Here is a 12,168-nt window from a genome sequence, read left to right as displayed (position 1 = left end):
ACAGCTCATACAACTCAATAACAACAAAAAAACAACCCATTCAAAAAATGGGCAGAAGACCTAAGTAGACATTTCTCCAAAGCAGACATATACATGACCAAAAGGCACATGAAAAGATGCTCAACATCACTAGTTATTAGAGAAATGCAAATAAAAACTACAATAAGGTATCACCTCACACCAATCAGAATGGCCATCATTAAGAAGCCTACAAACAACATGCTGGAAAGGGTGTGGAGAAAATGGAACCCTCTTACACTGCCAGTGGGAATGTAAGTTGGTACAGCCACTATGCAAAACAGTATGGCGGTTCCTCAGAAAACTAAAAATAGAGTTACCATATGATCCAGCAATCCCGCTCCTGGGCACATATCTGGACAAAACTATAATTCAAAAAGATACACGCACCCCAATGTTCATAGCAGCACTATTCACAATAGCCAAGACATGGAAGCAACCTAAATCTCCATCGACAGAGGAATGGATAAAGAAGATGTGGTATATATATACAATGGAGTATTACTCAGCCATATAAAAGAACAAAATAATGCCATTTGCAGCAATGTGGATGCAATTAGAGCTTATCATACTAAGTGACGTAAATCAGAAAGAGAAAAATACCATGATATCATTTATATGTGGAATCTAAAATATGACACAAATGAACTTACAGAAACAGAGTCATAGACACAGAGAATAAGCTTGTGGTTGTCAAGGGCTGGGAGAGGGATGGAGTGGGAGTGTGGTGTTAGTAGATGCAAAGTATTACATATGGAATGGATAGACAGCAAGCTCCTACTGTAGAGCACAGAGAACTATATTCAATATCCTGAGATAAACCATAATGGAAAAGAATATAGAAAACTATAGATATGTATATATATATGTGTATATATATATGTATGTGTATATATAACTGAGTCTCTGCTATACAGCAGAAATTAACATTGTAAATCAACTGTACTTCAATTAAAAGAATAAAATGAAACAAAATATACTATTATGGTGATTATCATCTATTTTTAAAGTATTTTATGATACTTTAAAACAGTATCATAAGCTAAAATTATCTTAGAAATTGTAATTCTTCTTTCAGCATACTTTTTACTGCTATGTACCCTGAAATAATGTCTTGTTATTAAATGAACATTTAAATGCATAATATGTACTTTTTTAAATTAAGGAGCATTCATGAAATATCAACTAGCTCTCAAATGCTGATGGTCTGTAATAGCCAATGTCAGAAATAATGTATTTTTAGTTCCATAATGAAGGCCTATAATTAAAGCTTTGTTTTTAGGGTAAGTATGTGTAGGAAAGGTAAAGACATTTCAAAGTCTCAAGCTGGAAAAAAGTGGGGATTAAAGGATCTTGTGTTACTTAATGCAGATGCCTCCAAACCACTTGTAATTATTCTTTTTCTGGTAGGTAACAAATTCCTGAATTTTATCTCTATCACAAAGAAATGGAGCCTGAGAGAGTTACTTCTTGTGCTTAGTTAGCTAGCAGTGCCCTTGAACTGGGTTTCTCTTGACTCTCTAATAGACTTGAGATCAGTCCTAATTGTGTTTCCCAGCTCTTCTTTGACATAAGTAGTCATGCAATTGCCCGGTGGATAGCATTGGTCTGGAGTCTTGGTATACTAGCTGCTGTTTCTGCAACAGAACAATCACCATGTGGGAAACATTTTTAATAAGCAAACTCTCATGCTTGAATACAGGGAAGGAGAAAAATCTATACCTCTTTGATCTCTGTACTCCAAGACTTCTGTTTGTAACAGCTCACAGAAATATTGGGATGGTCCTGATAAGCAGCACTTGTTAGTTATGCAAATAGTTTTTTTTCAGTTGAACGATGAAAGTGTCTGAGTTGGATATTTGGTTGGATGACAGAGCACAGAGGCCACAGGTGAAAATATGTAATCCCTTTCCTCTTGCCTTTCAAATCTGATTCAGTCGACTTTGGTTTTGGCAAGGGGATTTGGTAAACACTAATTCTAAAACAGTGAATCTCAACTCTTACTTTTTAAAATAAGGATACCAAGGCATACCTTGGAGCAATGAAACAATTGTCAAAGGATAAAGCCAGGAGGTTGCTATGAATGTTAAAATCCAAGAAGCCCTGCTAGAATAGTGGTTTTCAATGTGTGGCCACTGGAATAGCAACACAGACATCACCTAGTAACTTGTGAGAAATACAGAAAAAGGGGAGGGGTACTTATTCCATCAGAAACTCTGGAGGTGGGACCCAGTAATCTGTGTACAGCAAGCTCTGGAGCTGAGTTTGATCTGTGGCAAAGTTTGAGAACTACAGGTATAGACTAGAATGTAAATAAGTGACTCAATGTAGTTGATGTGTATATGGGATTTAAATTTACCACAGCAGTAAATAACAGTGAGCAATTGACTAGGGAATTGTTAAGTTCCCTGTAAAAATTTGCCTAGGAAAATTGTATGAATATAAGTAACTAGGAACAGGTCCTTACAGGATTCTCCCCAATTTATCACAGTCTACAACACTGCGAATTTCAACAGGCGAATGTAGAAAAAAAAGAGAAACAAGTTAAATTATTTTAAATGTATGTAATGTTTTTCATATTACTTAAGCTTTTCTGCAATCACTAATTTTATCCTCAAGTTCACCAAGAAACTGATACAGAAATTTCATATACACTTTTTATGGACTAGGAAGGATACTGAGTCTTAAGGTAAGATTACTTGCTTAAAATACCCTGGCTAAGAATAAGCAGAACCAGAACTTTTGGCTTTGGACCCTGTGTTCTAACCTATGTATTTTAAGAAAAAGATGAAAGGAGAAAGCAATCTTTGTTTGACAGGCGTAACCACTCATGAAATTTATCCTGTGTATGTATGTGTGTGTGCCCTTAGATTCTCTTACCCCACCTCCATTACAGAAAAGGCAACTGAGCTTTTGCACAAAGCTCAGAGTTATAATTAAAACAATCAAATCCAAGATCTCTAAAAAGATTCTGAATAGATTGCAGATTGCTAAAATGCAGAATATAATCAAGCAAATCCAGAGAGGATTTAACAGAAACTTCTTCTGTGTTAATTATATGTACCGGGTTAATAGAGAGCCTGTAATAAAGAGGGATCATTTTGTTTTGTTTTTAGCAGAGACCCATTATCATGCCATTTGTCATAACAAATACTTATCTTAAAATCAGTATGTGAACAACCTTATAACTTTTCTCTCTGTGAACTATTTGCATCTGAACTTCCCTTCAACAATAAAAAAGGTTATTCAAAGCCCTTTGAGCTTCCTCATTATATACATTGAGGTCTGTACACGAGAGCAAATGATATAGACTGCTTCCTCAATTACCACCACCCCACCCCCATCAAAAATAAATCCAATTTGTTTCAGCTCTAAAGAAATAGAAATATGTGAGCCAGGTTATAAAGTAAATTGACAGCATACATCATACATTATTCATCCTTCTCTTCACCTGTTACCTTGCATATACTAAGTTCGATTTTTTATATTTCGCTTCAGTGCCCACATCGATGTATATAGTTGTCATGACAGAAAAATAAATTCAATTGAACTGGGTATCTATTACATACCAGACATCAGGCTAGGTCCTAGGAAGTTAGTGGTGAATAACAAAATTATTGCCCTGCTTGGGAAAGACAGTAAACAAATAATTTTGAGTGCAATAGGTGTTATGAATGTGGAAATAAAAGGACTGTAGATCTAACCTATATGAGAAGAAGCAGTAAGTCTTCCCAGGGCAAGATGCATTGCAGCTGAGACCTAAAAGTGATTTTGTTAGATAAGCAAATGGGGTTGTTATAGAGTAGAATTTTTATTCAAAAAGAGCATGTTCAAGAGCATGGAGCACAAGGCTCATTCTCAGAACAGATAGAAGAAAAGCAGGGGTGGGAGTGGAGGGAAAGTAGTGTTAAGAGAATAGAAAGAAGTTGAGAGGTTTTGTGAGTTAGGAATAAAAACAAGAAATATCAAAGCTTGAGGAGGAAGATTATTAGACAGCCCTGGGGAAAGAGGGGTATGTAGAGACAAATGTGGGAGAACTAGCTCTTAGGAATCTAGAAGCTATGACAATAATGTGATGCATGTAACCTAATGACCACCTAATATGCAAGGAAGAACTGTACATGTACTTCCCTTTTAACATTAAATATTATAAAATTATCTGCAAATGCACCTTCAAACTTTATACCTGATCTTGGAGGAACATCTTCATTTTTTCCCTTTGCTTCTACTCTTTTCTCTCCTCTCAGCTCACATAAGATATTGTCTCTTTCTACCCTTTGTAAAAATAGGATTAGTCTTGATGTACAGGTGTTTTCAATTTGCTGGGGTTTTTTTTCTACTTGTGAATGCTTGACACAAATCATAATTTTGATAGAATTGAAAATGGCTTTCTTGATGAAGTCAATTAATACCATACATGTTGGAATTGTTTCCAATGCATTTAGAAACCTCTTTTTTTTTTAAATTGGAGTATATTTGATTTACAATGTATTACTTTCTGCTGTACAGCACGGTGAATCAGTTATACATATACGTATCCACTCTTTTTTAGATTCTTTTCCCATACAGGTCATTACATAGTGTTGAGTAGAGTTCCCCGTGCTATAAAAGTAGGTCCTTATTATCTATTTTATATATAGTAGTGTGTATATGTCAATCCCAATCTCCCAATTTATTCCTACGCCTCCATTTCACCGCTGGCAACCATAAGATTGTTTTCTACATCCGTGACTCTCTTTTGATCTGAATAACACAAATAAGATTTAAAGGGATATATGGGGCATTCTAACTTATTATCCTGCACCTGTACAACTACAGACTGCAGTGTTGAATGGTATATAGGACTTTGAAGTCAAAGAAACCTAAGCCTAAATTCCAGCCCTATAAAACCTGGGCAAGTTATTTAAAATTCTAAAGCCTCAGTGACTCTCTGAAAAATAAAGAAAACAATACTTGCTTTTAAAATAACACATATAAAGTATTTATCTCACAATGCTCAACAAATGTTAAATTTTTCTATACAAGGTATTTTTGAACCAGAATTTTATCATTGTTGTCCTTTGTTCAATACTGTTGAGAAAATATTAAATTTAGAAGACTACATCACCAAATCATTAATGTTAATTATTTATTATTATTAATTAATAAAGAAGGATCACCAGATTCAAGGTCAGAATACAGTAGCAAACATTTGGGTTATTCTGTAGCCACGGTTGTCTATGGTTAAATTTAATGACCTGCAATATATGCACACTGTGCTAGATACACAATCTGTGTTCACTGTCTTCTCTAAATCTGGAACCACCGATATCAGAGCAAGCCACAGAGAAGTCACTGAGGCCTCTAGGGCTTTGAGGCACTAGTCCAAGCTCACTCATCAAATACTTACTGGAAAAGAGTTTTATACCAAGGCCTATTTGGTACCACACGGTCCATCTCTTTACATTTCACAACATCACAAATCAAGAAAAGAACTCCCACAAACTATTTCAATTCAAGAGAAGATTCAGCAGTAAGAACTTCCTACCAGGAACTTGAGAGATAGCATCTCATTTCTCCTGGAAGGGTAAGTTATTTTGCCTACAGTCAAGTAAACCAGACTCTGTTGTCCAAATCCTCAAGGTCCTTGTGATTAACTTCTATCTCATCAGTAGAAAATGAATTTATTTACATGCCTAAGTCCAATCTCTTTTTTTTCCTGGAGAATTATACATATATGTTATTTATATATATATAAAGAAGCTGTGTGTTGTGGTGATTTTCCCCACTGCCTTCTGTGGGAATTGGACTCAGATGCCTAGGCTGCGGGGTGCATATTTCATAGAATAAATCAAGAATATCAAAATACTAATTTACCACCTCCCGAGTTAACACTCTGCAGTGGTAGGGGACTGCCTACACGTGACACATTGCCTCTGACTAGATTACCTGTAATACTCAAAACCCAGTATTCAAGGTGTTAAATATTCCAGATGGTTCTCGGACATCACTAGCAAGTTACAAAATCCCTTTATATGTTGAGCCAATCTAAAGTATTCCTGACACACTGAACATAGATGAAAGGAGTTTCCATCCCATGGTTCTCTCTCTGGGAACTGTCAAAATAATAAAATGTAACTGCTATCTAAATTATTCTGTGACCTATTTGCTTTAGGCAATGAAAAAGTATAAAAATCATTACGTATATTTTATATTCTTTCTAATTTTTAGACACAGTTGCAACAACATCAAAATAGCAGGCTGAAGTACATTGGAAAATCTAGAGAAAGTTCCACATTTTCCCTCTCATTTGGGACTATGTCTACATAATGCATGGTAGAAGCAGGTGTTTGCAAGATATAAGTTCACATACACACAAATTTATACTGGTGCTAAATAATTAAATGGTTTCATTTGCTATGCAGTACATAGAACGGTAGCACAGATGAGTTTGCAACATTCAAGTCTTTGGGGCTGTGGAATTGTATCCTAGTTTTCAGATTGTTGATGGATTTTTTTTAGTTCGGGAACAGGAAAAAGTTGACTCTACTGATGATTTTGAGATTGCACACCCCTGCTATTTCTCATCTGCTCGAGTGAAAATCATAAATATTGCACTGAAGTATTAAATCCATCAGTTCATTTGCATTCACTTCTCCCTTGGTAGCTACTGTCCTCTCTCTCTTTTTATGTTAGAGCACATGATTAATTTATTCACTCACAATTACACTTGAAACAAAGCTTGAATTTGAGGTAACAGTTGTTTTAAAAAGAGGTGAAGAGACCGACTCTAGATGATGTTTTCAGCCTGAGATTTAGTTAACAGTAAAACCTTACAGCATTAGAGTCATTGCATACTATAAAATACATGCAAGACCATTTGGTGACTATGTTTGTCTGTGTATTTTTATAAAGATATGATACAATCATATTTGTAAATTTAAAGCAAATAAAATATGTATATGCACAGGGATAATTTGATTTTTTCAAAGCTTTAGTACTTTACCCATATTTCCCATAAAGTATTTGCTATTAATTTGAAGATTCTGGCTCCTATATTATTACTTAATTGTTGAAATCTCATTCAAGTTGTATAGTTTACAAGTGAAAATAAATTAGCATATAAAAGTTAAATCATTTTATCATTATATAATTTTTAGGAAAATAAATCTGAAATACATGAACTTTTGCCATAGCAAAATAATTCAAAAATCATATTTGAATTTGATGATGAATGACAAAATTAGCCTAAGATTAGTGTCTTCATATAGTCCTGAGTGTTTTATGAACTTCATGTGGGACTCAAAGTTAACAGATTGTTATTGATGATGTTTATCATTCTTCATTCCTTATATATGTATATGAACATAGACATACTTATACATACATATATATTTATATTATGTATATATGCATAGTCTAACATATACATATATTATGTTTATTTTATATATATATATTATTTCTTAATGCCTCCCACAAAATGCATAGTCCTATAGCAATCACACATGAAACACAGCCAAATAAAACCAAAATGAGTACCTTGATCATCACTTTTATCTACTTAGTTATTCCTTGCTATGTTTTCTGTTCTCTTTCAGATCATACAGATCCTGGGAATATCGAGTTATTCCAAGAGGTATTTCTTAGGGGAGTTTTATGCTCTATTGACATTCACCTCTAATAAAGTCTACCATTTTTTGCTTTCTGGGTAATTTTTTAAGCTATAGTGACTCACCATTCCTCTACCATTTCAAATAGCACCCAAAGTTGCCAGGTCTATTGGCATCTTTCTGTTAGTGTGGTCTACATTCTGAATTCCATGGTTTTACTGGCAAATCTTGAAATATCAATGTTGGGTTGTGTTGTGTGGTAAAGCATTTTGATTTCCATCATAACACAGCATTTTTCTCCTACTGTCACTCCTCTGGACCACTACTTACTGTTACTCATCTCTGCTTGCAGTCATTACACACAGATATGAAGATTAAATATATTTGTTACTGAATAATTGTCACCCTCCTCAAATCAATCAATTCATTTGTTAAAAAAAAAAAAACAAAAAAACACGTAGTTTCTAAATAACCACTATGTTAGTAAGTGAGTGGAGCAAACATCTTTTGAGTGCCTTTAAATGTCAGTAAGAACCTGTGCAGGTGTTAGGGTGGTTCAGGGCAAGGCAGAGAATTTTCCTTTAAATCAGGCCTATTTGTCCCTTTGAATGGTCTTCCTTTTGTGTTCACTCCTTTTTGGGTTTTGTTTCTAAAAATGTGTTGGATATTTGTTTTCCCCCTGAAGTCCTACAGAATTAAAGGGGATTCTCATAATTTAGAACTACAAAAGCAAAAATAGATAATTTGTGTTTTAGAGAATTCTGAAATCCTAGAAAAATCATTGAAGGTAGTAAATTTCCCCCAAATGGGATTTCTTTCCCTTTTGCTTTCCCAGTTCAAGCAACACTTGACCATGCTATAATTTTCCAGATTTTCTGCAAGACTATTTTTTTTTTTTTGCCTGTTTTAGTTTATTTCCACTGTTGTTTTGAGCATGGTGCTGCTTGTTTGATGTATGTAAGAGCTGTAGCTGATTACAGATTTAAATTGGAACACAAAACAACATCACAAAAAAATTAGATACTTTTAAGCAGGAAAGACCAATGTGTGGTCTTATTCTAATGTTACTTTTTGACAACGGTGTACTGATTTTGTAGCTGAGAGAATTTGTCTTATTTGAAGTGTCTCTCTATTGATAGGCATTTTAGTAGAGAAGGCACATACCTCCTAACTTATTCATTTATATGCAAATAGAATTATATAACATAGATTCCATATGTCCACAAAATACATAAGTTTTTTTGATGGAGTAAACGAAGAATTTCTGTGCATGACAAACAAAGCCCCTATGCTTCTTCTCCTCATTTATGGTATCACTGGGTTCAGTCTTAGTGCCAAGGACGACTTGGATCAAATTAGTCTCATGAACACATTTGACCTTTACCTACCGATTCCCTTCTTTAGAGAAGACAAGATTTCATGACATTTTATCCATTCATATAATCAGTATGTGTATTGCTTCTATTCTGTTCCAGGTACACTGCTAGCTACTAGTTATCCAGAGATAAGCTCCTCTCCTCATGGAATTTGGTGAATGTTCCCTATGGACTCCAGAGGGTGTTCTCTGCCAGGACAGTGAACTCTCTGTGATTCTAGCAGAACCTTCTTTATCCTCTTGCTCCAAACCTCTTGCATTTTAGTGATATTTTTCACTATATTTTTTCTATAATAAATAAAAATAATTTCAAAAGTAATAGAAAGTGAGATTGAAAAATGTGCCTTCTTATTATCTATTCTCACCACATTATATTTAACCTAGAAAACTGAGCAGAAGACTGAAAGGATATGTATCAAAGTAAGAGAAATGGACAATTCACCTTGTAGCCATTGATAACCACTTACATAATTTTCCCAGGTTGATTTATAATGTAACAATAAACTATAAAGAAAACTTATCTGGGCATTTTTAAGTTTCATTTTCTCTTTTGACAGCAAATGCTACTGGCATTTGCAATTTAGCTTAACGACTAGCAAATATCAGTCCAAATGGAAGTCTTATTCCAATTCCACTGAAACCCATACATCTCCTAATAGTAAAGTTATTCCATCTTTATTTAAAAATCTTAAATTGCACCATTTTCATCAGCAACTTATTGCTCAGAAGCAGTTTTCACAGCAGTCTCTTTTTACCACCTATCAATCAACATGATTAGACCTGCCAAATACTCAAAGGTAGGAAATAAAAGGGCAAAAATAAGACAGACCTGCCAGGTATAACTTTGCAGATCAAATAATTGGAAATCTCTATATGTGTGATCATTGTAACCCTAGGAATATTTAGAGAGATGTAGCCTTAAAGCTAAATTTATTTTTTAAATTTTAAAATAAAAATCTACTTTCATTTTTTGAATACTCTTTTTTTTTTTTTTAACAATTAGTAAATAGTCTAAGACTCTAACGTGTATCTCATCCTCTTTGCCACTTATTGCTTCAAAACCCCAGGTTAAGGCAATCAGCATATAGGATTCTGATGGTTAGAGGAATGAGTACAATTCAAGCCAGTGAGAGTTTACCACTGACTTCCCAGAAAAGTTTTTCACTTTTAAAATCTAGGCAATGGTCATCCCTTTCCTGCTGAGTAAAATTGCTATTGCTTCAGCAATCATTCTAAATCTACCATGACTGCCAACGGATGACCGAGTAAAACCATAGGAAATATATGAATAAATGGTGATATCACTGTGCCATTAAATCATCAGACCCTGAATCCTATGCTAACTGTAGCTTTTCTGTTACATAATTAAATATATATTAATATTGTTCAAAGCAGTTTGAGTTGGATTTTCTGCACCTTGCTGCTGAAAGCATTTTAAATAAAACATGGTCTTTAGGTTTGATTGATCGGTAGCTTGATCTTCAGTCAATATTTGATTCACCCTTTGGACATTTATTAAATATCTACTATCTCAGTAAAGACTATATTTGGCTACAAATAAACGTGTCTTAAACAGGATATATGTTTATTTCTCTATTGTATAAACACTCCAGAGGTAAGTGGTTCAGAACTGGTTACTGGCTCTGCTCTATGAACTCCCCAGGGAACCAAGGACTTTCCTGTTCAGAACTCTGCCACGCTCCAAAAGGGTCTGTCCCCTGCCACCTGCCAACTTCATGTTCCAAAATGAAGCACACACACCCCAAGGAGTGACGAGGAGGAAAGGATGAAAATAAAGCCAAAATGTATCTGCCAGCTCTCTCTTAAGGAAGGTCTCTGGAAACCTCCAGATGACATTTCTGTCCATATCCCATCTGACCTGAACTTATCCACAGAGCCACACTTGCCTCTTTAAAAAGCCATGTGTATTCTGAATTAGCATGCATAATTCTGGAAAAACAGGAGTATAGATGTTGAGGATAACAAACAATCTCTGCCACTACTACTATGTGTCAGAAATTATGTTAACTACTGGATGCAAACAAAATGCGTAATTTACAATAATATTATGACAAAGATATTACCAATGGATAGGATAACCCTGAAATTTCTGATATAAACCAGAACAATTTTAAGTGTAAAAGATAGCACCATTAAAAATTATACTGGGTAATGAATATAAATTGAAACTGACCATGGACATGACATATATAGGGAATCTCATATAGGTATCAGAGACCTATCTGTACTTTTCCTACTTAATTAAAACAATTAATATCTGTTATGTAATTTTTCCTGCACAACTGTTTACTCCTGGTGTTTTAAAATTTAAAAGCTGAAATAAAGTATTATATATTAATGACTAAATGTCACAGGAAAATGGAGACTTTTACACATTTGGAGACATTTTGAAAGCTGTAAATAAATGTGTCTCTATACATTTTATTCTGTATGATTATACTTTAAGAGTTCTCATGTTTCTCTTTTTTGAGTATTTCTCTTTCCTGTATTGTTAATCTGACAATTAATAACCTTGGTTTTCATCACTGTGCTTCTAAGAGTAATTCTAACACCGCCATATAAAATTGTTGTTCCAAGGTAGTTTACATTGGGCTGAACAAAGAGAGAAAATGGCTGGTTAGAATAGTGTGTAAAGTAAAATGCCAAGATGTACCCAAGAGAGTAAAGTGCATGGATTTGAGGGCGTGAAACTTTAGACAGCTATCTCAGGTTATCTAGATGTTTGTGTGATTATTTCAATTTTCATGTTGGTTCAGGAGATCTCAGATTACTAAAGGAATCTGTGCATATAAAATATACGATGTATATAATCGTATATAAAATATACGATTTGCTATGCATTATATGACATTCACTCATTTGTATTGCAAAAAGAGTTTTAGACAAATTGCTAATTCCCTCATCTTTGCCTTCCTGTAATATGTCAAATATATTTTCACTGTGTCTTCCACAGTCCCGTCAGGAGAATAGAAATCAATCTATGTTGTTCAAACAGGCTGAGTGGTTACACAGGTGGCAGAGAGCTGAATGGTCAAAACAAAGGTGACAGGGACTGAAGGAATAAAAAAAGAAGAGGGGATAATATCAAGAAACCTAAGTTGCTAGTGCCTCTGGGCAGGAGGCTACCAGGATGCATCAGGTACCGCACCCAAGAAGAGGATG

Source organism: Monodon monoceros, unplaced genomic scaffold (genome assembly GCF_005190385.1).
Source record: "Monodon monoceros isolate NGI ecotype Baffin Bay Population unplaced genomic scaffold, NGI_Narwhal_1 Super_Scaffold_8, whole genome shotgun sequence".
In the NCBI taxonomy this organism is placed as follows: Eukaryota; Metazoa; Chordata; class Mammalia; order Artiodactyla; family Monodontidae; genus Monodon; species Monodon monoceros.
This window is presented reverse-complemented; position numbering follows the sequence as displayed.